Genomic DNA, 26,448 nt, shown 5'->3' with positions numbered 1-26,448 from the left:
TGTGTGTGTGTACTTTCTTTTTTTGCAAGTAGGAATCCTTCAAAGAAAGCATTGGTCGGTAACAGCAGCATGCCCGATTCGTTATCCATGATGTCTGCGTACCAAATCCAACGCACACAAACACTCTTTTGTATCGCTTGCCGCGAACATCGTTAGGTATCACTCAGCTCCCCACTTTTGAGGGTACTGACTTCTCTCTGCATGTGCTGTCTTTCTAAGCGTTTTAGTTTTCGGAGCAGTTTCGCTCCAAAATCACCAAAAGATCTCGGTACTGCGAAACATATTAGAGAGTATGTCACCCGGTTCGTATTAAGATCGTCCTCGTCGATTGCGATATATCTGTCCAGCTCAGACTTATTAGTTAATTATCTCGCCCAGAATCTGTACACGTACCTTTGGAAGCAACTGACGCTGTTCAGAAACAATTTATACCCGCGTATATTTTTCTAATCAATTGTGTTGCATTCGGGATAAGAGTGAAAGACCATTTGTCCTTTGAAAAGTTTACGTCAATTCTAAATTCTTTTGCCAATTTGTGGGCGATATGTTTATTTTTGCGGTCAGGAGAATATTTACAACCGACATTATACAGAGGGGCAGAGGGTCAGAGGGACAGACGTACTTAATTCAATTTCAAGTTTTATGCTGATCAAGAATATACACATTTTGTGGAGTCTCTGTTGCTTCCTTGTGTACTTTGCAAGCGTTTGCCAAAATGAATGTACCCCTCATCTTCCGGGGATGAGTATGAAAAACATATTTAAAATTCTTAAATGTCTTACTGATATGAAGAAATGAAAAATTCGAATACTACCCCAGGCACATGTATTGAAACTGCCCTTCCCTCTTTAAATATTTGTTGTCAAATTTTTCCCTTCCAGATTTTACGCTGATACCAATAAATTTTGGCGTATCTATCAAGGACAGCCTGCATAGGCCGATATCTATCTGCAGGATTTTTATTATTCATCAAGATCAAGTCAGATCATTATTCAAATTGCACACAGCAGTAGCAACAATTATGGAAGAGCTTTCAAAGAAAGTTTCTGCTCCAAATCACTGGATCATTGAGTTAGGAAAGCTCGAAATCAATAGGTAAAAGACTAACTTCCCAGTAGGGATTCATTTTGAGCAGGCAGTTGTCTCGCAGCAGTTTCTCCAGATAATAAACTTTCTTCTAATCTGCTAAGCCAATAAAAAAATTGATTTTCTTACAAATTTATTATCTTACTCTTGTTTCGATATACATATATGTGGCTGATTGGAGAATGTCTCGAACGAATATTGTTTAGTGTTTAATGTGCTGCAAGTTTGCTTTATTGCAAGGTATTGAAAGACAGGATATCACACACAATTGATATTTATTCAATTTTTAAAAATAACTATATATATATATATATATATATACAGCCGCGTAGAGTTTTAGATTAGATTTAGATGGTACCATGCCCCGAACAAACAATCACGGCATAATCATCATCATATTAGAATTGCAAACTGCCTGCTGTGTTTTCAACTTAACACAATATACAGTATTCGATTAGACAGCATTGAAAAATTAACAACAACAAGAACAACAACAGCAAGAACAACAAGAAAACAAGGTTGTTTTTTTACTTATGACTACACAGCACAAATTGAAAACCTTGCGTATCCAATGTCTTTGCATGGGTTAAAAAGAGAGAGAGAGAGCGAGAGATCGAGAAAGAGAAAGATAGAAAAATTAATAACAAATGTAACCAAAACCCCGTTGGTATACGTAACTAAAAAGATGAAAAATAATTTAATAGTCAAGGCACAAGACGCATACATAGACAAAAGGTAAACGGACAAGGTTGTTCCAGTGAGTGTTTTATAGTAAGTGTGGCAACTGTTGTTCATGAAGATGCAAAAATTTTTATCTAACAACTTGATGTTGTCAACGGCACACAGGCACACAGGCACACAGGCACACAGCCCCACTGAACTAACTAGCTTCAATCAGATAATATTTTAGTTATAGTTTCTGTTTAAAATTATTGTTGTTGTTGTTGTTTTTGTTGTTATCGTCGTTGTAAGTTGCAAGACTGATGCTGGAGCCGAATCAAACATTTCTACTGCACTTGCAAACCGAGTTCCAAAAGAAACTTGGCGTGTGTGAGCTTTTTTTTTTTTATTTTTTTTTTTTTTTTTTTTTTTTTTTTTTTTTTTTTTTTTTTTTTTTTTTTTTTGCTTTGCAACAATCAGCAACTTTTGTAGCAACTTTTGCTACAGATATTACTGAGGTCGTTTCAATAAACTACTTCCTGGCATATCTATGATATTTGATATTTAAAAAATTTGCATAAAATGCATTTGATGGACAGGCAGTATGAAAATTTCTCTATTCACAAATACGTAATTGTCGTTCCTAACACCATTGGGTGGAGCACGTGTTTATTGTAAAGAAAAAAAAAAAAAAAAAAAAAATTCCTGTTTGCGAGCACAAGCATCCATCTTGTCAGACATTTTTCTCTCGTTTTTTTTTTTTTTTTTTTATTTCTTCCTTTTATTTATTTTCATTTTTTTAACTCTTTTTTTTATTTTTTTTAAATTGTCCGCAATTACAAAATAATTTATGACAAAAATCTTGTTTATATGGCGGCATCACGGAGATACGATTATACTATTATTATTTTCAGTTTGCAAAACTTTGTTTATTGCTTGGTTTTTTGTATTTCAAATTCGCTTTAGGTGTTGAAAATTAAAATATTGTTATGACTTTTTCCTCCTATATATATATATATATATATCATTTTGTTTTTCATTTTATATAATATAAATTTTTTATTTTTTACTTTTTTTGCGAAACAGTTATGTAACTACGATTTAACATGTAAAGAACTAAAGTAAAAAAAAATTAAATAAATATATAAGAAAAAAAATTTAATATCAAGCCATTAGTCAGCGATTTAAGAGAAATTAATGTTAATCTACGGTTATATCTCTTAACAATGGAGAGCTAACGAAAGTGTTAACAAGTCATTCAACTACTATCATGAATGCGATGCATGCGAGAACCGTTTATTAAGTTATTAATACCATTAGCTAACAAATTTCCCAACTATTAAATTGATAAAAAAAACACAAGTAAAAGTCACTGTTGAGAGAGTCGTCGCGAGCTCAAGATCGTTCATTGGAAGCCTATAGTTGCGTTTAAAAAAAAAACGCAATTAATTTTTTATATTCTTATCTATCTTCGTCGTAATCTGTAATTATTTCTTCTACATAAAAATACAGAACACTGCTGGAAGCCTTTGAAAAATTTCTTTACCAAAAGTATATCCACGACAGGCAGCAGTTCGATCGATAATTTTAATTTCTTTTTTCTGCTTGCATTTCATATTTCAATGCCGTTCGTTTCAAGTGCAAAGCTTAAATTTTCGCATTGATAAAAGTATTCATTTACTAGTCAAGCATTGTTAACATGGTGGATCATATTGACCTACCGTCTCCGCGGTTTTTCTCACGTTCTGGTGTTTTGGCCTGATCTGTTCAAATGGTTCCAAATTATCTTGTGGCTGATATATAGCGCCTCCGGACAGCTTGCGTGCCGATCTTGCTGCACGAGTTGCGAAATTTCAGCCTTTGGTCTTTCAATGGCAGCGAGGTGCATCTTCGAGCTAACCATGTATTTCGATGTCCTTCGTTCGCTCACAGCATTCTCATCGTACACTTTGTAAATTTTTCGGCATATTTTTGCATGCTTTATCCTCATTCTCTTCATTTCTCTCTTTCATTTTCAAATCCATATAAGAATTAGAAAGCTATCTTCATAATCAGGTGAGAATTTCGCGGAAAATTTTCAATATGATCTAATATTATTTTACGATTTTCAAAATATTAAATTTCTGACAATCAAACCAGGATAAGTTAGTAGAATACGTTAGCCTAATATTTCATACAACTACGACGAAGTTAAGCTCAAGGGCAACCGTTAATCATTAAAACAATAAAAGAAAGTAAAAGTGATGGTTAGCGAATATTTTAGAGAACATATTCGTTCGCATCGTTCAGATCTACTCACTCTTTTCCCGATGAGAAAGAAATCGCGTAAATCCATTTAAAAATCCTATACATTCGGGCAAGGTCAAGTACTTTGCTGTTTGAAAAATATCTTTATTTGATTTCATTATTCTATAAATAGATACCGTGAGGGCAACATGCTATGGAAGCGTAACCTGTTCTAGCTTATTACATATAATAGCAATGCTAGCGGACAATTATTCAAGCGCACAAAATCCATCTAACAAATTTTATATCAAATTCCGTCCATATAGCTTAGCGATAAACCAATCTAATGACAGCTGCCAAAATGTTTATAAAACCTTTAGAAAAAGTTGATTAAGTTGTAATTAAGTTGTAATTTATAAAATGAGATGATCTTTGGTTCACTAGTGAAACTAATGCTCAATATCTCTGCAAAAAGTCTAATTGGTTATCCTTGTAAAATGAAGAAAGAAAAAAAATTATTATTGCTGTATAATTTCCAGGACTGATTAAGAATGCATTTATTGTTGTAAACTTCGGCTCTGTTTATGAGCACAGTTTTCTTCAAGAGTAATGTAATCCGTCTAATGTCTTTCTAATACGTATTTCAAAGGTTGTTGCATTCATTTCGGCAAAATATTTTTATTATCGAAAAGTAAGCTTCAACGAGCCATACACCTACATATATTCATATATAAATGTATGTGTATATTTATTCTTAATTAGTGTAAAATGATGAGTTGAACTAAGCAGTTCCGTCTGTCCGTTTATGTTATGTCTGCGATTAATAGTCTTCTGGTCGCAGAAAAGCAAATTACGGGATCAACTTTTAGCCAAGACCTTAAAAGTTCTTACATATAGATTGGTACTGAAAATAAGCCAAATTGCAATTAATACACGCCTGCAGTAAGTCATAAATTAAATTAGGGCAACTTGGTGCTATGGAAAAGGCTAGAAGGCTAATATTTTCTAAATTTACTTTATGGAGCATTGTACATTCATCCAATTTCTTCGCCACATGCTGACGAATTTTTATAATTTTTTCATTTTGTTGATGTGTTTTTTTTACTTATTACTCATAAGCTAGACCAGGCAGGCTTTCATAAGAAAATAGATTATTTGTCGAAAAATGTGTTAATTCTAAGGTGAATACGATAGACCACACAGTGTTAGCGGTACAATCAATTATAGATTTGGCGAGCAGAACGCGATCAGCTGATTGGATTAATTTTTTCTTAACAATGCCGTCGATGTTGTGAATCTTTAACATATTTAATATTAAATGAAATAAAGTGCACGCAGTAGAACGTTTTCGCAAAACAGTGTTTACATATGCAAACAACAAGGAGGATAAAAGAATTTTATTACTCGAAGTAAAAACCTGTTAGTTAATAATTCACCTAAGACTTCTAAAGCTTCTTAATACTAATCTATTAATAATAACTTGCAATACCAGTATTCGCCTACTGCAGCGTGATAAATGAATGATGGTGAGTATACAAGATCCGGCCCCAGCCGAATAGAACTTTCTACTTGTGTTTTTCCTTTTTTATGCTTTCTTTTTTTGTTTTTCTTTTTTGTGTGATCACCTCTGCGTTGAGCGTTATCGGTGGCTGTGTGAACACATTTAAAATTATCAAATCGTCGATAAATTGCTGTCTTCCAGGCACAAGAGCTACCCCAGCACTTTTCCAACGCTAATGCTCAGGTTGAACGGTATTTGTTCTCCATTGAAAAGCGCAGTTTTGCTATTGTCTTGAAAATAATAAAAGTAAAGTCGTAAATCTACTATCAAAATGACCTGAAATTTTAACGAACGTCACCTGAGGATTGACACTTTTGAAGAACATTTTCATTAAAAATTTTCTTTCATTAGGGTTGATATGCCACGCTGGTGATGTATTGTGATGCATGTAGAAATAAAGAAAAGGTTGTTCATTTTTGAGTATAATTGCGTGTTCATATCCTCTTTTCGTGTTCCTCTTTCATTTAAATGGGCATTTCGAGGTCGCTGCCAAAAGCTAGCTTTCTATAATCGCTTTTCTCATTTTTCTCGCAGTACCAAAGGTAAGAAAAAAAAAAAAGACTATGCGCGGAGCCGATGACTATAGAGATGTAACTCCAGGTCTTTACACTTAGCAACACTTTCAGTGTGCAACGGAATCTTTAGACTTGGCGGCCTAGATGTTAGATTCGTAGAAAAACGGTCATTAGCTGCAATTTAGATAATTTAAGGCAGTTACCCGTTACCCGCGGCGTCAGTATTAAAGTCAAATAGTAAAGTGAAAGAGGAAGTCTTTTAATTGCTAGCAAATCGAATAAACTAGTTACACGAAATAAGAATCTTTTTTGGAACAACATCAGCATTTATTAAACAAGCAAAACTTTTTATTATAGCGGTATGCGATCGATTATTAAATACCCTACACAACTTCGTTTAGCATTGTTATTTATATAAACATATTTGAAAATAAGGCGCGTTAAGAGTGGACCAATTTCAACAAAGTATCCCAAAGATTAGAAGAAGGCCGGCAGGCTGAACCAAAGAAAACAAGACAGATAGACAGACGGTGGGAGAACAAGCATAAATCGACCTAGAAAGTGATTCTAAATCTACCAGTATAATAAATCTATCCCTCTGTTTCAGATCCTTCTGGACGCTGCGTACAGTCCGTATAGTCGTAATATATTATTGTAATGAGGACCTTCTATTATACTAATTTATCCAATTACGCTTGCCAATTGTTCGATAAGCAGCTCAATCTACGTTAGATATGTATGTGTAAGTGTCAGTTGAATTGCGAACAGCGGTTCCTATAATACTCGACCCGATTCGATATTTTGTTTTGCATACGCATATGCTGCATATGTTAAATGTTAAATGTGTATGTGTTAAGCGTCATTTAGTCAGTCATTAGTAAATGGTTTTCGACATCTGCAGTTTTCGCAATTGAAATTTATCTACATGTTAGAATCTGTATGTGTGTATATGTTATAATTATAAATATATAAATTCTTTATATTTTTCTTGTAATTACTTAAGTAGGCAAAAAAAAATAATTGCAAGCATTTCCAAACTGTTTATGTTACCATAAATTACAATTAAATCTTGTTTAGAAGAGCTTACGGCATTCACTATAGTATGGAGAGTAATGGGAAAAGGTAAAATTCTGAAGAAAAATTAGTAGAAATAATAATAGTATGTAAAAATTTTATGACATTTTAAAATTCTCCTATGGTTTTTTTATTAGTATTATTAGTCGTAATAAATCCGCTGAATATTTGATTTTATGCGATACCGCTGCCTATTTAGAGACTTTGTTGCCCCCAAACCACTATTTGCCTATAGAAAGATGGCAAAAGAAAAACTGGAAAGCACTTTTTTATTTTAATTAACGAGCGATCATCATTTTTGAGTTCAAAGTAATTTTGCAGAAATTTCGTTAAATGAGTTTTTTTTCTTTTACTTTTTGTTTAAAAATTTCTCATGAAATTTATAGAGAAGAGCACTTGTGATAAAATTTTTAATAGGATACCACTGTGCAATAATGATGTAATTGAATGATGTAAACGATATACTTACCGGAAAATTCATTAAATATATATTTTTATGTGTATGTAGGAAACAATGATGAATCCCTAGCAAAGGATAGCCAATAGGCTTTGATTAAGACAAAAAAAATTAACTCATTCAACAAAGCATTGCCGGGACATATTCCAGTGATTCCCATACATTGAACCAACTGTTGCAGAAATGTTACTTTGCTTAGGGCATTGGCATTGAAAGTGACTTGCGGTAAACCAGTTACATCGCAATCATTAAAAAGAAAGAATAGTTTAGCTTAAGGTTTTGGATGGAAAATTTTTAATTTTCGACAATGACTAATGATTTGAGTTTCACCCTCCTCCTAACACCTAACGCATATACATTTATGTATTCTATCTATCTATTATATATATTCATATAGAGGGGCCTCAAGGTCACTCCCCATAAGAAAATCATCTTTCCCAAGATTAGTGCGGAAAATATAATCATTTAGTATAAATTGAATTGTGAATAAGATTTTTTTTCAGCTAATAACTAACTGCATTGAAGCAATACAATCATTCATTACGTCTCCTATGCTACAATTTCGTGATAAAACACTAAAAATGCTATCTGCATACTTTTCATGAAGCGTATGCAAAACGTGAACTAATGTGATACAAATTAAGCAAAATTCAGTTACTTGTTAAAGATTTTATTATTGGACACTATACCACTTGTGTTACAAGGTATATTGCATTTGTGTAAATGTAAGTAACACCCAAAAAGCCTTAAGGTAGGCCTATATAAATATCTTCAGTCGATATAAGCATATCTGTCCGTCTGTCCATCTGCCCGTCCGTCATAATGCCTCTACATTTGGAAAGTACATACCTTTAGTTCTCAGTGGTATGTGCGTATGTTCTTTTCGCTGTGGCTATTTTCTTCAAATTGGTTGAGAAATGATGATCGTTTGTTATAGAGACAAATATTAATGCAATTGTAGACTTCGGATATTCTCTCCTCTATCCTATATGTACATTTTCCATCCTTCAAAGAAGTTCTGTGTTCAACCTACAATTCGCACCTATCCAGATACTCTGACATAATTTGTTAAGCTGGTGAATCAAGCAATTTTTATGGCCACTACCCATACAAAACCTGATTATACGAGAGAGAAATTGCAATTTACAATACTTCTCCACATAAATCACTTAATCTGAATCGATTAGTCTAATAAAAGATAGGTGTATCTTAAGACCTTCTGAATATTATATGTATCCGGACAAATTTAATCTTGAACCACAAGTGGTATACAATATAACGACTGATTGAAGGAAATGAAGACTAGTTTTTCGGCATATTTAAAATCAACTTTGATCTGAGTTCAATTTTTTGCTTTTTCGGTTATTCACATCAAAACTTTTCGCCGGGCTATGCAACTACGTTGGATGAACACTTTTGTCTACAAACTTTTGCATCGGTTACATTTAACAGCTACTTACTTATTCCAGCTACATAAAAAATATTACAGAGGACTTGTAGAGAAGTGAGCGTCAAGATTCCGATTGCAATGACCATGTTCTTGCCGTCTTGTCTTTCAAGTCTACACCGAACTGAATACCAACAGAGAATGCGAGGCATTGCAAAAAATATCTTGTCATCTGTGTCATTGTACTCTATGCTATACACTTGTACGACAGGACATATTAAGTTTGTGCGGACCGTTGTAATACATGGAAGGAATGGAGAAAAAACCCACAATCATTTTTTTTGAATCGATCGAAACTTGCTTGTCGGTCTGCGCGCCTGATATCTTGGCGACAAGGCTTAAGTAGTGGTTTGTTCTGACGGAAAGAACCGGAAAATAGAAACTTTGACTAGTTAATAATAATTTGCTGGAGTTAGACCACTTTGATCTATCCTCAGTATCCTGAGTAAAACCCATGCCGACACAAAGCTACATACAGGTGATTAAATTTTGTTTTGTTCACTTCTTTGAGGTTTTAGGCTTATTTACCATCAGGCAAACAAGACCGAATGTTCAAAACTATTTTGTACAATACTTAAACACAGATATATTCTCTGCCTAAAAATGGGTTAATTCAAAAATGAATGAGTGATAGACACCGCGATTAATAATACCATCGATATGGGTGTCAAATAAAATAACTTGAAGAGTAGAATGGAAGAAGCACAGTGATGGGTATACGAGATTCGGCTCCAGCGCGAATACAACTTTCTTACTTGTTATTGTTGTATGAGCTTTGTAAAAGCACTTACTTGTTGGACATTGATTCATAAACTATAAGAATGCACTTTGCGATTTATATAGTCATGCGCAGATACCACGTGTCATTGTGGCATATCAATCGTTGCCTTCATAATATTTGCAACAATGTTAGCTGTTCTTGGTATATTTATACCACTTTTACGGAACCGGATAAAGCGTTCATTTTCAATAAAATTATTTCGTCTCGTAGTTTTTGAAAAAGAAAAAAAGAAACAAATCATCTTTAGCCCCACTTAATCGCGCATGCGGGGCGCGATTCCACGAGAATACATTGTTCTGTACATATGCTTATGTGTTCAATTATACGGTTGCCGATAAGCAAAGAAAATGCAGTTGTTGCTAAGAACATGCAATTGAAGAACACATAAGCAAAAGAACTGAGAGGCAATAAGAGTGGAGTGTAGTTATTGCAGCTGAATTGTGATAGCCAAGGAAAGAAATCGATTGAGTCTAATTCCTGTAAATAATTTTCTTTTTTTGTCTAATTTTTAAAAATAAAATTCTATGTAATTGTAAATAAATTTTGTGAATATAATGGTAGAAACAGACGAACACAAAGTCGTTTCTTACATTCCATTTATGGGTATTCGCTGCCTGCAGCAGATCGCGATCTTCTGAACGCTACTAGAACGCAATTACTGGCGCACATTAAAGACTAATAAATCGGTAAAGAAAAATGTTCCTATCTTGGGATTTGGTTTGGTTTGGTAGATGGGCGAGTATGTGAACACACCTCGCCCCTTTTTTAAACATAGTATTCTTGATCGGTCAAGGAATGTTTGCGCCAAATTTAAGCTTCTTGTCATTAATTCGACGAAGGCAATGATTAGAAAACTTACCGGTCAAATTGACAGATTTTCATAGAAATAGATCTAAAACATTACAATTGCATCAAAATAGAAAAAGTGGGCGTGATCTAATACTGTGACCAAAAAGTAAGAGTAAGAATTTTCTTACCAAATGTGCAACACTGTGACAAATATCTCTGTCAAATTTCACATCACAAAACGTCGTTAGCGCTTCAGATGCGCTTGGTTTTTTACGAGACAAAAAGTATTTTTTTCCGATTGTTACAATCTGTCATTTTGTTGAGCCGTAAATACGTAAATTTTGAAATGCATTATTACGGGAGATGAGGTTTGGATCTACGAACACGACCCGAAAGCCGTGAAAATATCGGTGCAAATTTTCTTAAAAATAAAGGCAATGCTAGCAGTTTTCGTCCATTATTGCGTGAATGTCTTCCGCCAGGACAAACCCGTAACAAGGAAGATTATTTGAGTTTAGGGATTGACAAAACAAACAGATTTAAAAAAACAAAACTAAATTGGTCTTACTTTTTGGACGCAGTAATACATATATATATATTTCGTTATATGATTAAAAACCAAAATATAATATTGACTTTTTTATGTTGAATTTTGCAAATCCAGAATCCGTCAAATTGACGCGTTCAGTGAATCTGGCCTTGAGCAAATTCTACAATAATTACCTTTAAAAACTATTTACATTACATATAGAGTTCAATGAAAGGGGGAGGGGGGTGGATAATAATATAAAAATTTTAAATTATATGAACAAAGTTAGATATAATCCATAAAAGTCATGGGGAAAAGTTAAGTAACTAATGTTGTAAATTACGAGATAAAGAGTTTGTTATCGTTACGCAATATCGTTAATGATATTCTTAGAATTCTAATAATGAAACTTTTTTTTGCAATTCATTTTATATTTAGGGAGATACGTTTAGAGCGGATTGTTTGAATGTAAAACATGAAACGGATTCTTTGAATCTTTACATGGCATAGATTAAATTAGATAGTCTCCCTTAATTCTCGCATGTTTTGTAATAAGTAAGCTTTTGTTCAACGAAATGTTTTTCGAATATTAGCAAAGCAGAAATGTGTAGAAAGAAACTAAAGTGGAAATCATGTTGGCGTTTATTGCTTCATTTGCTTGTTTCCTTTTTTATCTGTTTCATTCTTCTCAGTTGATATTTCCATAAAAGTGGCCTTTAAATATATATTACACTCGTGGTTAGCAATTTCCTAAACGCATTATTAAACTGGTATTTTAGATCGCTTCAACTACTTCCTGCGCGTGTCTGTGCCTAACGATTTTCTACGCTATACATATATAAATTGTAGATATTTGCACAGTTAATGCTTTATAAACTAGTTTCTTAATATTGTGCACATACCTATGCACACACTTATACCAATATTTTTACCAGTTCTATTAGCTCTCCGTCATATTCACAAGTTTATTGATGGTTTAGGTTGTGTTCTGGACACTTTTCTCTTTTATATTATTTTATTTCAATTTTTTCTATTTTTCTTCTGTTTTTGTTTTTTGCTTTTATTTTTTTATTTATTTATTTTTTTTTTTTTCTAATTTCTTTTTATTGCACTTTGAGAAATTTTGCTTAAAACTATTATTCTTTTTTTACTAATCTCTGTCTCAGAAATAACCTCTAGTCAGGTGTTGTATATGTTGTATAAAAGTAAAGAGCCTTTAATTTATCATAGAACCGCAGACATACAAATACTGGTGTAAGCGCATTAATAAATGAAGATTTATGACAGAAAATAATTCATCATAAAATAACGTAAATGTGATGTGAAGTAAGTTCCCTAAGAGTTTCTTAGAAATATTTTCCTAGACTATATGTATTAGAATGATTAGCATGATGGCTGCATAATTTCCTCGTATGATAAATTAAAGCCATAACATTAAAAGACTTCACTTTAAAGAGAATTAATCAAACGAAATGTTGAAAGAGAAAATCTTTCAACTCATACAATGTAAAATTTTCATAAACCAAAGGGTTTTCGCCTTAAGTAGCATGCACGTCTTATTTATGAACGCATTGTTTAAAGAATATTTTTATTCGTATATCACATCCAAAAGATTGTACATGAGTGAAGGTCAAAGAACCTTTAACTTAGCGGATTCGAAAAAGTACTAAGAATTTTATTTTCGTGTAAAATCAGTGAAAGGTTAAAGATCTGAAATGTGCTTAAAAAGTTTATAAAAACAGATACTGAGAATATTAAATCACTACGTGAGTCTCGTTCCTCTTGTCTTTATGCTAAAACGGATGAATGCGAGTGGATTCTTTTATTCCGCCCCTCTTATGCATATGTGTATGCATTATACACATGCTACATATATACATATAGATATATATGTATATTAGTATTAATTCTCATTTATTTTAATTAACAAATTATTTCTGCTGGCATATTAATTACAACAAAATGAAAAGGACAACACTGCTTGTGATCCTGCCACGAAAACCTCCGCACCTTTTTTGCCTTTTCTTTATAATGCCTAAGAGACTCTCCAAAGTATCTAAAAATGATATAAAAAAGACTGATTTCATAACTTAGCTTTAGAGCCTACTTAGGTTCTTTGTGCTGTTGTGCGTGGTTTGCATCGACTGTGGTGGGTGGTTCAGTCTTTGCCGGCGATAAAATTGTATTTTACACAGACTTTATCGACAGACCTTGGAATAGAAATTTCGTCAAAACCATTTTAATGGAAATGTTAAGCGCATTTTTCTCAAATCGATCGTTTTCGAGCTTACAGCATCCACAGCTTCGTTAATTTCAATTTGATTGCTTTTGCATGCTTAACTGCAGCTGCAAAATGATGCTAATGAGCAAAGTTGCCATATTATATATATAATGAATATAAATTTGTCCATTCTAAGGATGATTTTCGATTCGATGCCATTTTTTCTTAAAGTTTAAAGTTTTATTTGTTGTAGAAAAAGTAACTTAACATGAACTATTCATCTACTTATTTAAAGTGCATTTTATTGTTAAGAAATCATACGGAAACACATATAAATTTTAGTAGCTTTTTCGTATTTTCTTATATTTCAGTTACCGATTTACGCGAGGAGGCGAATGGAACATCCGATCATATCGCGTGCGAAGGCGCGGCCATCGGTAGGATTAGATGCCAGGTGCTTGACGGACACTTTATAACGCCGAACACCGCATCACGTGGCGGAATTCATAAGGATTTCAAAGCTAGAGGTCTAGGAGGACGAGCGAGTACAGTCAGTCTCTCTTAGGTCGCAGTACGCATTGCTCGCCACTTTACGACATTTTGAAATTGTGGCTGCTTCCACTCTTAAACTTTGAAACATTTGTAAATTAATTTTTACAACTATAACTGGCTATCGTGCGATCTAGTGGTTACGGTGTCCGATACGATAGATTATCGCACGCAATATAAATAGTAAAGTCGATTACAGCTAATCGGATGTATAATAATCGGATATATAATATAATAATTTCAGTTCTCACTTGTCTTGGGCTTTCAAATGCAATGACAAACGGCGTTGAAGTTGAAATTGGTGCTGATGTTGTTTGTGAAATTTAGTTTTATTGTAGAAAGGGTACCTTAACGTATTCTATTTGCATAGTTATCTACGAATATTACTTATTCGTTTAATCGAGTTTGATTATGAATGCAGAGGAATGAAAGAATTTTGTACGAGTATATGATGTATATGATGTGCATAGCAGAAGCAAATGTACAAAATAAAAGCTTCGAATGACTTATAGGATACGTTATGTATTACGATTTACAAAAAGCTGATTTATTAGAATATTTTTATAGATAACTGACAATTTAAAATGAATTTTTTTTTTTTTTTGTAAATTTCATAATTTTTGCTTATAATGAATGAGTCTACCTACGCCTGTGCTTTTCAATAGAAACTTCCTACGCAAGCTTAACATCAGTTTCAATAATTTAATCCGACATGTTTGCAAAACTTTAAAGTTGATTTAATCCGTCTGAGTGGCCGAGTAGGCAAGAGTCTCGGTTAGCAACTCCAATGGTCGTAGGTTCAAATCTCAAGTGCGATAGAGTTTTTAATAAAGGCCGAAAGCCTTAGATGCTAATGCTTTACGACCTTAGTCTTAGAATTTATTCTCTGGCTAAATTTATAATAATAATAATAATAATAAAGTTGGTTAATGGCACGATTGCCCCGCCCCATACTGAACTGGAATATCGTATAATAGATTAAAAAACAACTTTCCACATGAGAGTTTCATTTATCATACAACTTTTTTGCTTTTACATAAATTTCTTAATTTCTTACTTAATTTACGGCAATCTTATAATGCCCAACATATCTAGGGCCATATTTTTACAACGTTTCCGTTTCATTGTTCTAGGTATAAAATATGATCTATTATTACACAAGAGAGGTCAAGGATTTATGAGAGTTGCTGCGCTGCTTTTTTGTTTTTCAAAAGTTTGAAAAGAGTTTTTTTTTCCACTTCAACATTCGTACTTTCATACAAATAAATAAATAAAATAAGTGAAAACGTTTTAGTGGGACATGGCCCACCGCCAAGGAAGCTACACCCTTGCGCTTAATATGGTTATTCTTTGCAAGATAAGGCTTTATATGGGACGTGGTTGTAAAAGCGGTTCGATCTCAACCAATATTAGTTGCGTTCGTCTTTGGTTTAAAACATGTTGGTGTACCAAATACCCGGAAAAATTGGGACGTGTAGTTTGAAGACAAGATTACAAGACCGATAAGTGCACGGATAGACAGACATATAGGTGGACGGATGGACAGGCAAACAGGCAAGTTTATATCGATTCGGGAACTGATTCTGAGTCGTTCGGTATAATGAAGATGGATTTATCGCCGCACAAAGTCAATATACTTTTATATCAGAAGTGGTGTAGGATATAAGAACACGAATATTAGCAAATGTTTTGTTTTCTTTTTTAAATAACTTAAGTAAACTTACCTTATAGCACTTAAATACTTGAAATAATTTTCGTTTGCTTGTTTCTCTGTTTTCCGTAAACAAAAGTTGTTCTTTCTCAAATATAAAACAACACATCTTATGTTATACCATCCTGACATTTGCTTTAAATTCTCGGGATAGTAGATACATATTATACATATATATATATACTTCTCGACGAAAGAACGATTCACCATCTGCTAAGTCAATCTTCACATGCGATTAACAAACTACGTAGGCAACAAATTTTTAAAGACATGGTTCATATATTTACGATAAAACTCATGTTCTATACATAACTGATTTGTTATGATAAAAAAATTGCTTTAAACGTTGCTCTCAATGTATGCAAAGTTGCGTCAGTGCCTTAAGATGAATTCAACAAAAATATATATAATTTTTGACGCTAAAGAATTTTCTTCTTTTTTCTAATTACTGACTGCACACAACAAATGTGAGGAAAATTCAAATGCACAATGGCAACAATTTATTCGAAATATCGCGAAACATATGCGATCTATGTATTTGTGAGTTGACGGTTTGATTTGATCGACATCAATAAATAAGCGAAATGTATCGGTGAGATCAAAAAAATTTTGTTAATCGCCTCCGACGGATAATTTTACATATATCTGATAACGATTTCTGCCATAATTTTATTACTGAGTAATGCGTTCGAGCAGCTTGATTAACTTGGTTTGCAGAGCGAATCACATATGCACCTATGGGCCTGTAGTAAAAACAATTGCCGAACATATGATTTCTTCCATGCATATCGATGATAAGAAACAAGTGAAAACCTTGTAGTCGGACAATACCGAAAACTAGATATCAATCACCAATTTGCCTAAAAATATATAAAAATTATTTCGCATTCCTATGTAATGGGATACTTTTCATGGCAGCCCCTGTGTGGAAGAGCCTGTAAGATCTTGAAATGACGTAATTCAAATTTAGTTTTCTCACCTAAGATTTTATTATTCTTCAGTGATGTTCGTCATAAGTTCAACTGTCGTGTCACCTTCACGACCATTAGCTTGAGCACGAAAATGCATGGCGGACGGATAGACGCCCAGTCTGATAAAGAAATTTCAGAAAGCGATTCTGAATCGAATTGGTGCATTATAAGGTGGATATAGTTTACGCGCTTTTGAATATTTTATACCGAGAATGGGAGTAAGCTTATGTTGTTTTCTTTGTAAAATTTACATAAGTTTTAGAAGCAACGCCAAGAGATATTTTATTCAAACTATTGTCTACCGCCAGGCATTATTTTTCTTTGGTTTAAGCCATAATACGAATTCCAGCCAGAAGACACAACTGAGCCGATTTATGGTTCTCGACAGCTGTGGGTTATAGGCATAGGTAGGGTGTTTAGAGCTCTTGATAAAGCATGTATTTTTCTTACTATCGAATAAAGAATGCGTTTACCTTCAAATTGCTGTCGAGTAACAAACATATTCAAATTATGCTCAATTTTTCTCGATGTCGAGTATCATAAAACCGTCCTTAGTCTTTCAAGGCTATCAATCTAATTTTGCGTCTATCGTTCGAAAAATGGAAATCTTGCTTAAGGAGACAATAATTTTCCCCTTGAAATTTATTTAGAATGCAAGGTAGCACTTCTCAGTTCTAGGCTGCTGCCATTTCTTGAGTGTATTTTACCATATTACACCGAACGCTATCGTGACGAAAAGTCACGATATCATAACTTTCTGCTCATTGTGTCTGTTTTTTTGGACCCAATTGCATTAAGTATTTATGGTGACATTCGTTGGTGATGGTCTCACTTGGTTGGAATAAGCCACACTTAGCTAACGTTAACCATTAAGGATGAGATTCATGGAGGGCGAAGTTGTGTAGTATATTTATGTTAGTGTTCAGTATTACCCGACTATGATAGCCTTGTTTGCCTAAAACTGAATTTTGTAACTGATGATGAAACCGCTAAGAGCGGTTTAACAGCAATACACAGTGGAGAAATTTTCGACTCGATTCTCAAGGCTTAAGACAAACAAATTTCTTGGCTTTAGTCGTTTGAGATGTAAAAAGACATTTTTTTCATTGATCAGCTTTTGAGTGCAAAAACGATCACGAACGAACGCAGAGAGAGTATTGAAGATATTTTTTAATTTAATATTTTTTGAATGTTACAATGATCTGCTTTAGAGAAGAACGAAATGGAATTCTTATGCAAGTTTATCAGCCACGCTCTTGCAAAAGCTAAATTGAAGGTTGCATGCTGTATGTAATCATTAAAGTAATTTTTCCAGGCTCAATATGCTTTAGTCAAATAATGCAAAATTTTCATATTTTTATATAAATTGAATAAAGACTGAATGTCCTTGTAGCGAAACTCAATATCCTTCGATAGGCTTATCTGCATATTAAGCATAGAATAGCTATTATTTTATATGACTTCGCCATTTAAGTCATCCTAGTTACAAACAAAGTGTCTGCATTCATATACAAATGAATTTTGTCATATTGCCATAATTTGCTTTAAGAACCGGAATTTGTTGATAAAACGACGGATTCTTATTGTAATAACAAAATTGGTTAAATATTGCTTGTATTTAATTTTTGCGCGTGTGTTTGTACCTTTTTTCATATCTGCGCCATCAGCTGCACGCCTTAAGCCTTGACCATCATCATCATGCCACCACCATGTTTGCCTATAGAGGCATAAGTAAGCTATTGGTGCCGCTGTTAATGAATAATCTAAAAAAAAAAAAGCTAAAAATAATCTCTTTATTGCATTTTATGCTGACACTACATCTTGCCTGGAATTGACTGTCAAAGGATCTGGTTAGACAAGTTTCAAATCAAAACAAGTCTAATGCTGCAAAAATTATAATGCAAAATATTATAAACATGCACTCATATGCAAAAATATTCTGTCAATAAAGTACCAGGAATTTAAGATTATTTATTTATTTATTTATTTATTTATTTTTTTTTTTTTTAAGTTGACATCAGCAACTATGTATGTAGTTAACTTTAACTGAAATATTATGTTATACAATATATATGTATATACATTTAATAACATCTAAAGTATTTGCTAAATCATTATCGTTATACACATTATCGAAAGTCGAAGAAAGTAAAAGACCCCATAAAGAAGAAAGAAAGGGAGACCTCACATATACCTGTGTGTGTGTGTGTGTGTGTGTGTATGTATTTAATATATATGATGATGATCCAAGTAAAACGCTGACTCAATTTAGTTTCGCCCATTGTTCCGTCCATTCGTTTGTTGTGCGAACACTCACTTGCGCAAAACTAGATACAAAAAGCGAAGATTAAGCATGTAAGCTGTTAGTTGAGGGCGATAGATCAAGTTTGAAAGTAGGCGTAATCTGGTCATCAACACATTTAAAATAGACAAAGAACTTTAACTTACAAGTCAAATATGATATCGATTTAAGACTTCGTGACGTCATGTTTTAAGACTACAATCTAACACCTTGATGAAGCAGAAATGTAATACGCTTGGAAACATAATGCGGTACAGCTTTGTGCACAGGATTGGTACAATTTAGCAAAATGTTTTCTAAAAATCGATTCTCACGTCTCTTAACGATTACGACGAATTACATATATAAATGTAAATGATCGTTTCCTGGCATTATACGGTTGGATTCAATCCATCTACTCAAAATTTCAACTTTTTCACAATCCTTCTTCAATATGCATAGGTGCATAGGTGACTTGTTACCGTAAACCTTTAACACCGTTTTTCAATTCTCTCTTTTGCAAAGTTCTATTAAATATTATATATCGTATTTGAATCGAACTGTACGTTTAATATTTTTAGTCACAGTCTACAGAAACACTAAAAAACCCTAAATATATTAATTAATTTACATACAGTTATAAAAATTCGCATAATCACGCTATCATTTCAAAATATGGTTAATTTTGAATAAGTTCGACTGACTATTGAAGAATTTAGCCGAATTTTTCATATTCTTACGTCATAAAGAAATTTGCTAATAGTTTTTTGTGAAAGACTTCCGACACTTTTTTGACATTATGTACATATACAAAAACAAACATTTACATCTAAATGTTTGTTTATATATTATATATGGCAAATTCATCATTTTATTTTAAGAAGTTTTGAGTAGATTTGTGCTTTTTATAATCAAGCTGAAAAGAAAAAGAAAAAGAAAAAGAAAAAAAGAACGCAACACACGACATTCAAAGTGGAAACAGGTATTTCTCTCTATTAAGTATAACTTACAATACATATTTATAAGTAGCGTGTATATGAGTGCGTGTATGTGTTTTTTTTTGTGTATGTGTGTGTGTGTGTGTGTGTGTGTATATATATATATATATTTGTGCGATTTATCTATGTGCGCTTGTAAATGCAGAATTTTGCATATACTTGATTATAAATTGTAAGCGAGTGAGCGTAAGTTTTATGCTTATTAACATATCAGACATATTCATAATTTATTTATTTATTTGGCGTAGCATTAAAAAAGGAAAAGAAAGATCTTACAGTTAAACCAATGCAGAAACTCTTAGATTTTCTAAAGAGATTACGGCTAAGTGTTGCGCATGCGTTGAATGCGAATATTATGAAAAATGAAACAACAAATTTTTTTTTTTTTTTTTTTCGAAAATTATTTTATAAAAATATCTTTTTACATAAGGCAACGGTCAAGAAATCTCCGAACAAAGCAAAGAAAAAAATTATTATTATTTTTGTTTTTTGCCAAACCCAAACTTATTTTTTAATGAATATATTAATGGCTTATGGCATTCAAATCTTTTTCCACAGAATATCCTTTTAAGATTTGGTTTGAGACAATACTAAACGATGCGAGACTTTCGAAGCAGCTATCCGAATATTAGTTTATGCAATTTGCCCACTGTATGCGTCGACTTGTGTCATTTATGTTGTTCACGTGCTACTAGGAGCAAACGCGGTATCCATATGGAAAAGATCTTGACTTTTTTATTAACGAAAATCATTTTCACCATTCGAAGGAAGGGAATGCCGATATTTTCATTGTTTTGAGAGTAAGAAATCTAGCATAACTAAAACCGTTTTAACTCATAAACAAATTATGGAAATGCCGTAGAATGTTGATAGATCTCGTTCAACAGTGCTACTGCCCAAAAATCCTATGCATTTTTTTATTAGACCCGCTATCTTTATATATAAGTCCAGGAAGTTATTAGCGCCTGAGTGCGGGCGATAGGTTTACTTATTCATTTTTGGAATAAACCCTAGACCTCATCGTTGAGCTTGAGTCAATGAATTGATGCGAATTCATCGAGGAAAAAGCCAATGAGTGTTATTTTATTAGCAAGAAATTTATTTCCCTACATCTTAACATCATACACCGGTACGTCATGAGTCACTCAAATCTTTCCAAATAATGAATTTATACATAAAATAGAGGAACTTGACTTTCCGTTATCATTAAAAATAACGCTAAATTATCTTATTCTTATTCTTAAAAAATCACACAAATAAGAAAGTTAAATTCGGTCGGGACCGAAATCTTTTATATCCGAGACCGGTTATCCCAAAAAGCGGCAAAAGAACAAAACTTTCATGCTCGATAATAAGGAGTTGGCGCAGTTGATTTCTTCCATTTTCAAAATAAAAGCTTTTGTAATATAGGCATGTGAGCGTTGTAGGCGGGTGCTTTGAAAAGTTTAAGTTAATTCCAAATTCTTCTGCAAATTTTTAAGCGATATCTTCATCCCGTTAACGGGAGGATATTTACCACAAATAATACAAAGTTACGCAAGTAGATAGATGGACAGGCGAACAGGCGGACATGTTTTGCGGCCAAGAATTTGCATAACTTGTGGGGTTTCTCAACCTTGTTTTTGCGTGTTATGAAGGTATTGAAAAAATAATTCAATTTTGATACACAATAATATTGGATCAATTTTTACCATGCTTGTAGATAGATGCTACAGCATCGCCCATACTTTCAAATTTTTGTACATTTATTTGCTACAGTTTACGAGTAATGAGCAAATAATCAATTTTTCATTTCCTTTGGAAAACGGAGGTGTTCTCAGTATACGGGATGCTGTGAACATGTCCTTCGACCAATTTGGCCCATTTTCAATACCAAACTGCGTGCAAGAACTTTCAATGTTTCTGCCGAATTTAAAGTCGATAGATTCATCTCTACAGCCAGGAGAATGTTTACAACAGACATTACACAGACGGACAGACGGACGGACAGAAGTAATATGGAGCGAAAAATATTTTTGCTTCAGCCTACACCAAAATTAAGTTAAAAAGTAAGAGAACTGATGTGACTGGGCATACGTATAAAATATTCCAAAGGAAAAATGATCAAGTAGATACAAGGTCTTGGTCAATAAATTACACACTTGGCATGTATTTGATATTTGTTAACCCTTAACGATCCAGTGCCGCAATAAATAACCGACTTGACACTATTATTTAGAAGGTTCAGCGGTTTGCATATGAAATATTGCAGCAAGCATCGTCCTGATATCTGTACATAAGTCGCTGTAGTTTGTTATACGGCCAAGGTGAGTTGAAATGCTTCCATCCCGTTAAAGGGTACGGCCTCTCGCATCGAAAATCAGTAAAGGTTCCGTGTCATTTATATGGCGACATTGTTTCCTTTAGCAGACGCTGTTATCGAATCAAATTAGATGTCTTTTGTATTACACTGTATACAATTAATTAAAATACCGTAAGTTAATAGTTTAACGAATAATTTAAATCAATAGCCAATTCATGAAGTTTAAGTAAAATCTGCGATTTAGGTCAAGGGCATATCTTATCGCTAAGATTTTTTATCGGTAAATTGGAAGCACATGAGACTTGATTACGATCTTTCAGTCAACATGTCAAAATATGATAACCGCTGAGATGAAGAAAGAACTTTTCTTGAATTCTATGACTGAAGTAAAATGTTATCTGCCGAACCGTAGATTGCACGGTATTCGATAAAACCTACGGCGAATTGTCGCTAATATGAATGACATGACGAATTGAAAATGGATCTTATTCTTCGTGAACTTCATTGGTTGCAAGCAACAAAACTTTGTGCACAAGCAGGGATGCTTGAGTCTTAAATATTTCGTTCCTTTAAATCCGATGCAAGTTTCTTTTTTCAATGAAAGTAACAAATATATATGTGATAAACTATTCCGATTTTAGCAAAGACTTAAGCGGGAAGAGTTTCGAGTAAAATGGGTCCCCACTTGTAGTAAAGGTATTGAATTAAACACGTAAAAGATCTTAAAGATCATCGCCTCTACTGTAGACGATTGGAAGTATTTTGTGTTAAGTTGAAGAAAAGTGAAAAAATTTGATTAAAATATTGAACAAATTATTATTATTATTATTTTTTTTTTTTTTTTTGCTTTTCAACAAATAATGCAATCTTTATCTATGAGTTTGGCGACTTGGCGATTTTATCGTGCACTTAATCGTTTCCATTTCTCATCATATTAATAACTCCTAACTAATGCAATTCAATTCGTTTTATAAGAATATAGATAGTTGCGGCTAATATATTATTATTATTATCTTGAAAAATTTTTATATACAAATATTTAAGAAAAAAATGAGAAAAAAAAAAGGGAAAAATTCATTTGACGCCAGAGATCAACAAGGTCATACGAATCATAAAATGTTCGTCTGAAAGTTATGTTTTTTCTTTTTCTTTTAATTTTTATTTACTTTTTTATTTATTTATTTATTTTTTTTTTTTTTGCTTTTTATTTCTCTTCTTATTTTCAGATAAATTCCAATGATTCTTAATTTTTGTTAACATTTTTCAATCTGTGCCGGAGTAAAAACAGCCTTAGAGTTTGAACGCACATATACATGAATACCAATCACTTATAAAAAAAAAAACCTTTAGAATCTTTGCAGTTATTTCAGTTTCGTTTTTTAACCCATCCAAACAGGTTTGAAATACTGATGGGTTTGTTTTTTTTTTTTTTTTTCTTCTTTCTTTATTTTTGTTGTTATTGCTGTTGTTGTGTTTTTATTGCTTGCTGCGAATTGCACGTCTAAAAGGGATTTGGTTTAGATACCTAAAAACCTGTTATATTCCAACGAACTAATATTCTGCTCAACTCGTTGCCCCTTTTGCTGGTCATCATACTCTTCGGAAGTTCTCTCTCTAATTTCTTTTCTTTTCTTACACTTTTTTATTTATTTATTTATTTTTATTTTAATATGTATATATATATATATATATATGTATATATGTATTTATATATATATATATTTTTTTTTTTTTCTCTGTTTTTATTAAATCACAGTTTTATGTGTGTTGCCAAAGGCTCCACTACTTGAAATCGTTTTGACTTTGAGAGAATTCCTGGAAATGAACTGTATTTGATGAAAAGGGAAAACCGGTCGTACACCAACATTCATTATTGTCTGTTCTCTTTGTCTGTCCCTCAGTTTGCGGGTCTGTCTGTCTGTCTGCATTGCCAGTTGACTTAATGACGTTACTTTGAAATTGTTTGTTTGTTTGTTTGTTCGTTGGTTTGTTGGTTTGTTGGTTTGTTGGTTTGTTGGTTTGTTGGTTTGTTGGCTCGTTTGTATATTCTTAACATTTTGTATTCATGCTTGCATGATGTCGTTACTGTTGCTGTTGTTACTGTTATTGTTGTTATCATTGTTGTTGTTGTTGTTGTTGTTGCTATTGCTATTGTTTTTGCCATTGCTGTTATTGTTGTTATTGTGGTACCGTGGCTGCTCGTATGTACTTTCAAGATTCTTTGCCATACTTGCTTGCTTGTACATACATGTACTGTGATTTGAGTTAAACTTTTATTGTCACTGGAAGTCATTCATCTAATTCAATGAATTGTATCATTGACTTTTACGAGGAATGCGTTTACCGGGCACATTTCCATTTTGCATTTGTGGACAAGAACTGAATATCTTTGCTTTAGAGAAAACGCTTAGAAAAATTGCATCTGTTTTGTGTTCTCCAACTGCGTGGTTTTTTACTGTGGTTACTTTTTTTCTTTTTTGCTTTTATTTTTTATATTTTATTTATTTATTTATTTATTTATCATTTTTTTTTTTTTTTTTTTTTTTTTTTTGCCTTACTTCACTTACTATACAAACATATATTGCATAATTTCCTTTTGTAATGTAAAAGCAAAACAAAAAAAAAAAACTTAAACCATTCTACAGATGTTTGATTTGAAATTTGTGTTATCCGGTATAAAATTGAAGTTAAAACGAAAACTGTTTTAATCAGCATTTTGAAAGCATTTCATTTTCTTGATATGAAACGCCACAATTTGTTTACTGCATCCTCTGATCATTTGAATTTCGCACATATGTACGAACTCGCTCAAGTACAAACATTTATTCCTATTATTCATTTCGTTTACAAATACATAATCTGAAGTAGAAGAACAGTTCTAAACTTTTTATGTATTTTATTAGAGCATTGGAAAGGTCCGCAGGGCGAATTCGATAAAACAGGGTTTGTGGTTATAGTAGGACTCTCGTTTGCTACATGGTTCTGCAAACTAAAGTTAAAGTTTTGAGAGCATTTCGCTTTTCAACTCATTAATCGATCCCTATAATAATTGTCTGCAATACTTATCAATCAATTTATTTTTTAGCTGGAAATGTTTGCCATATAGGATTTTTATATATATAGTGAAATTAACCAGTTAACTGCGTACGAGATGTATACATGTACATGTAAAACTTGAATATTTACGCAGTCGACAGGTATACACCTCGTGTGAAATAAAATCTTACCCTTCGATAAAAAGTCATCACATCTCATAAGTAAGATATAATCGTAGTGCCGTTTAGCAGTGCGTTTTCTTTATGAAAGCAAGAATCTCGCTATAAATTGGCAAAAAAACAGTTTTTGGTATACGCACAATGATTATATTATTGCTCATCGTGCGAAGAACTTTTAAAAATGAATAACATATTTAATTGATTGAGCAATGCAACAAAAAAAAAAAAAAAAAAAAAAATGGAATTCGATATGATGGATAATCCAATAGTTCCTAGAGCAGCATCGTTAGGCTAATGATTTGCAAGAACACATCTCAAAATAATGATCCAAATAAAAAATAGATTTTTTCCCCCAAATATACTTATTTTCTCCCACTTATTTGTTAGTTGTTTCTAAGAACTTTGGCTATTTTACAGCTTAACGGCCATACTTTATAAATACCCTCTATAACGGGCTTATTGTAGTTCAAGGTCAGATTCAAATTTTCTTCTTAATTGCAAAGTATACTTCACTCTCTTGCAAAAGTTTGAAATATTGATCAAAACGCGTGATGAGAATTTAGCATCGGGATTACCAAATCAGTCTTCACGAATTCAAATTTTAAATGCGGTAAAGTTCGCTACGGTCATAGCTTAATGAGTAACGATTCAGTGGGTAAATGCATAACATTTATCGATCTGGTACACACTCTTTGGGCTGCGAACATCACTTCGCTATCTTTTTCTCCTTTCCCACTTTTTCTTGATCGTGATTGCATTACGCGAATTGGGGATAACCTCTGAGTGATTGGAAGACAAAATGCTGCAATCACAGCTGTTTTAAGTTCAATTTCTTCTTGATTGCAACAAATACTTACTTAGTTCTGATGTCTGCTTCAATTTCAAAGCAAAGTCCGTACTCAAGCTGCGGATTCGCTTGCTATCTTTCCGAACGGATCATTTCTTTTCCCATGTTAGGTTAGAGCAACGGCATCGTGGTAACCATTTTCCATTAGCGAGTCCCAATAAAGAGACTCTCCAGACTGGTTTGAAAGCTACATAAGAAAAGAGATTCTAGGTTATAAAGTAACTTATC

Source organism: Glossina fuscipes, unplaced genomic scaffold, assembly GCF_014805625.2.
Source record: "Glossina fuscipes isolate IAEA_lab_2018 unplaced genomic scaffold, Yale_Gfus_2 0, whole genome shotgun sequence".
Lineage (NCBI taxonomy): Eukaryota > Metazoa > Arthropoda > Insecta > Diptera > Glossinidae > Glossina > Glossina fuscipes.
The sequence above is the reverse complement of the archived record's forward strand: the minus strand, read 5'-3'. Positions refer to the sequence as shown.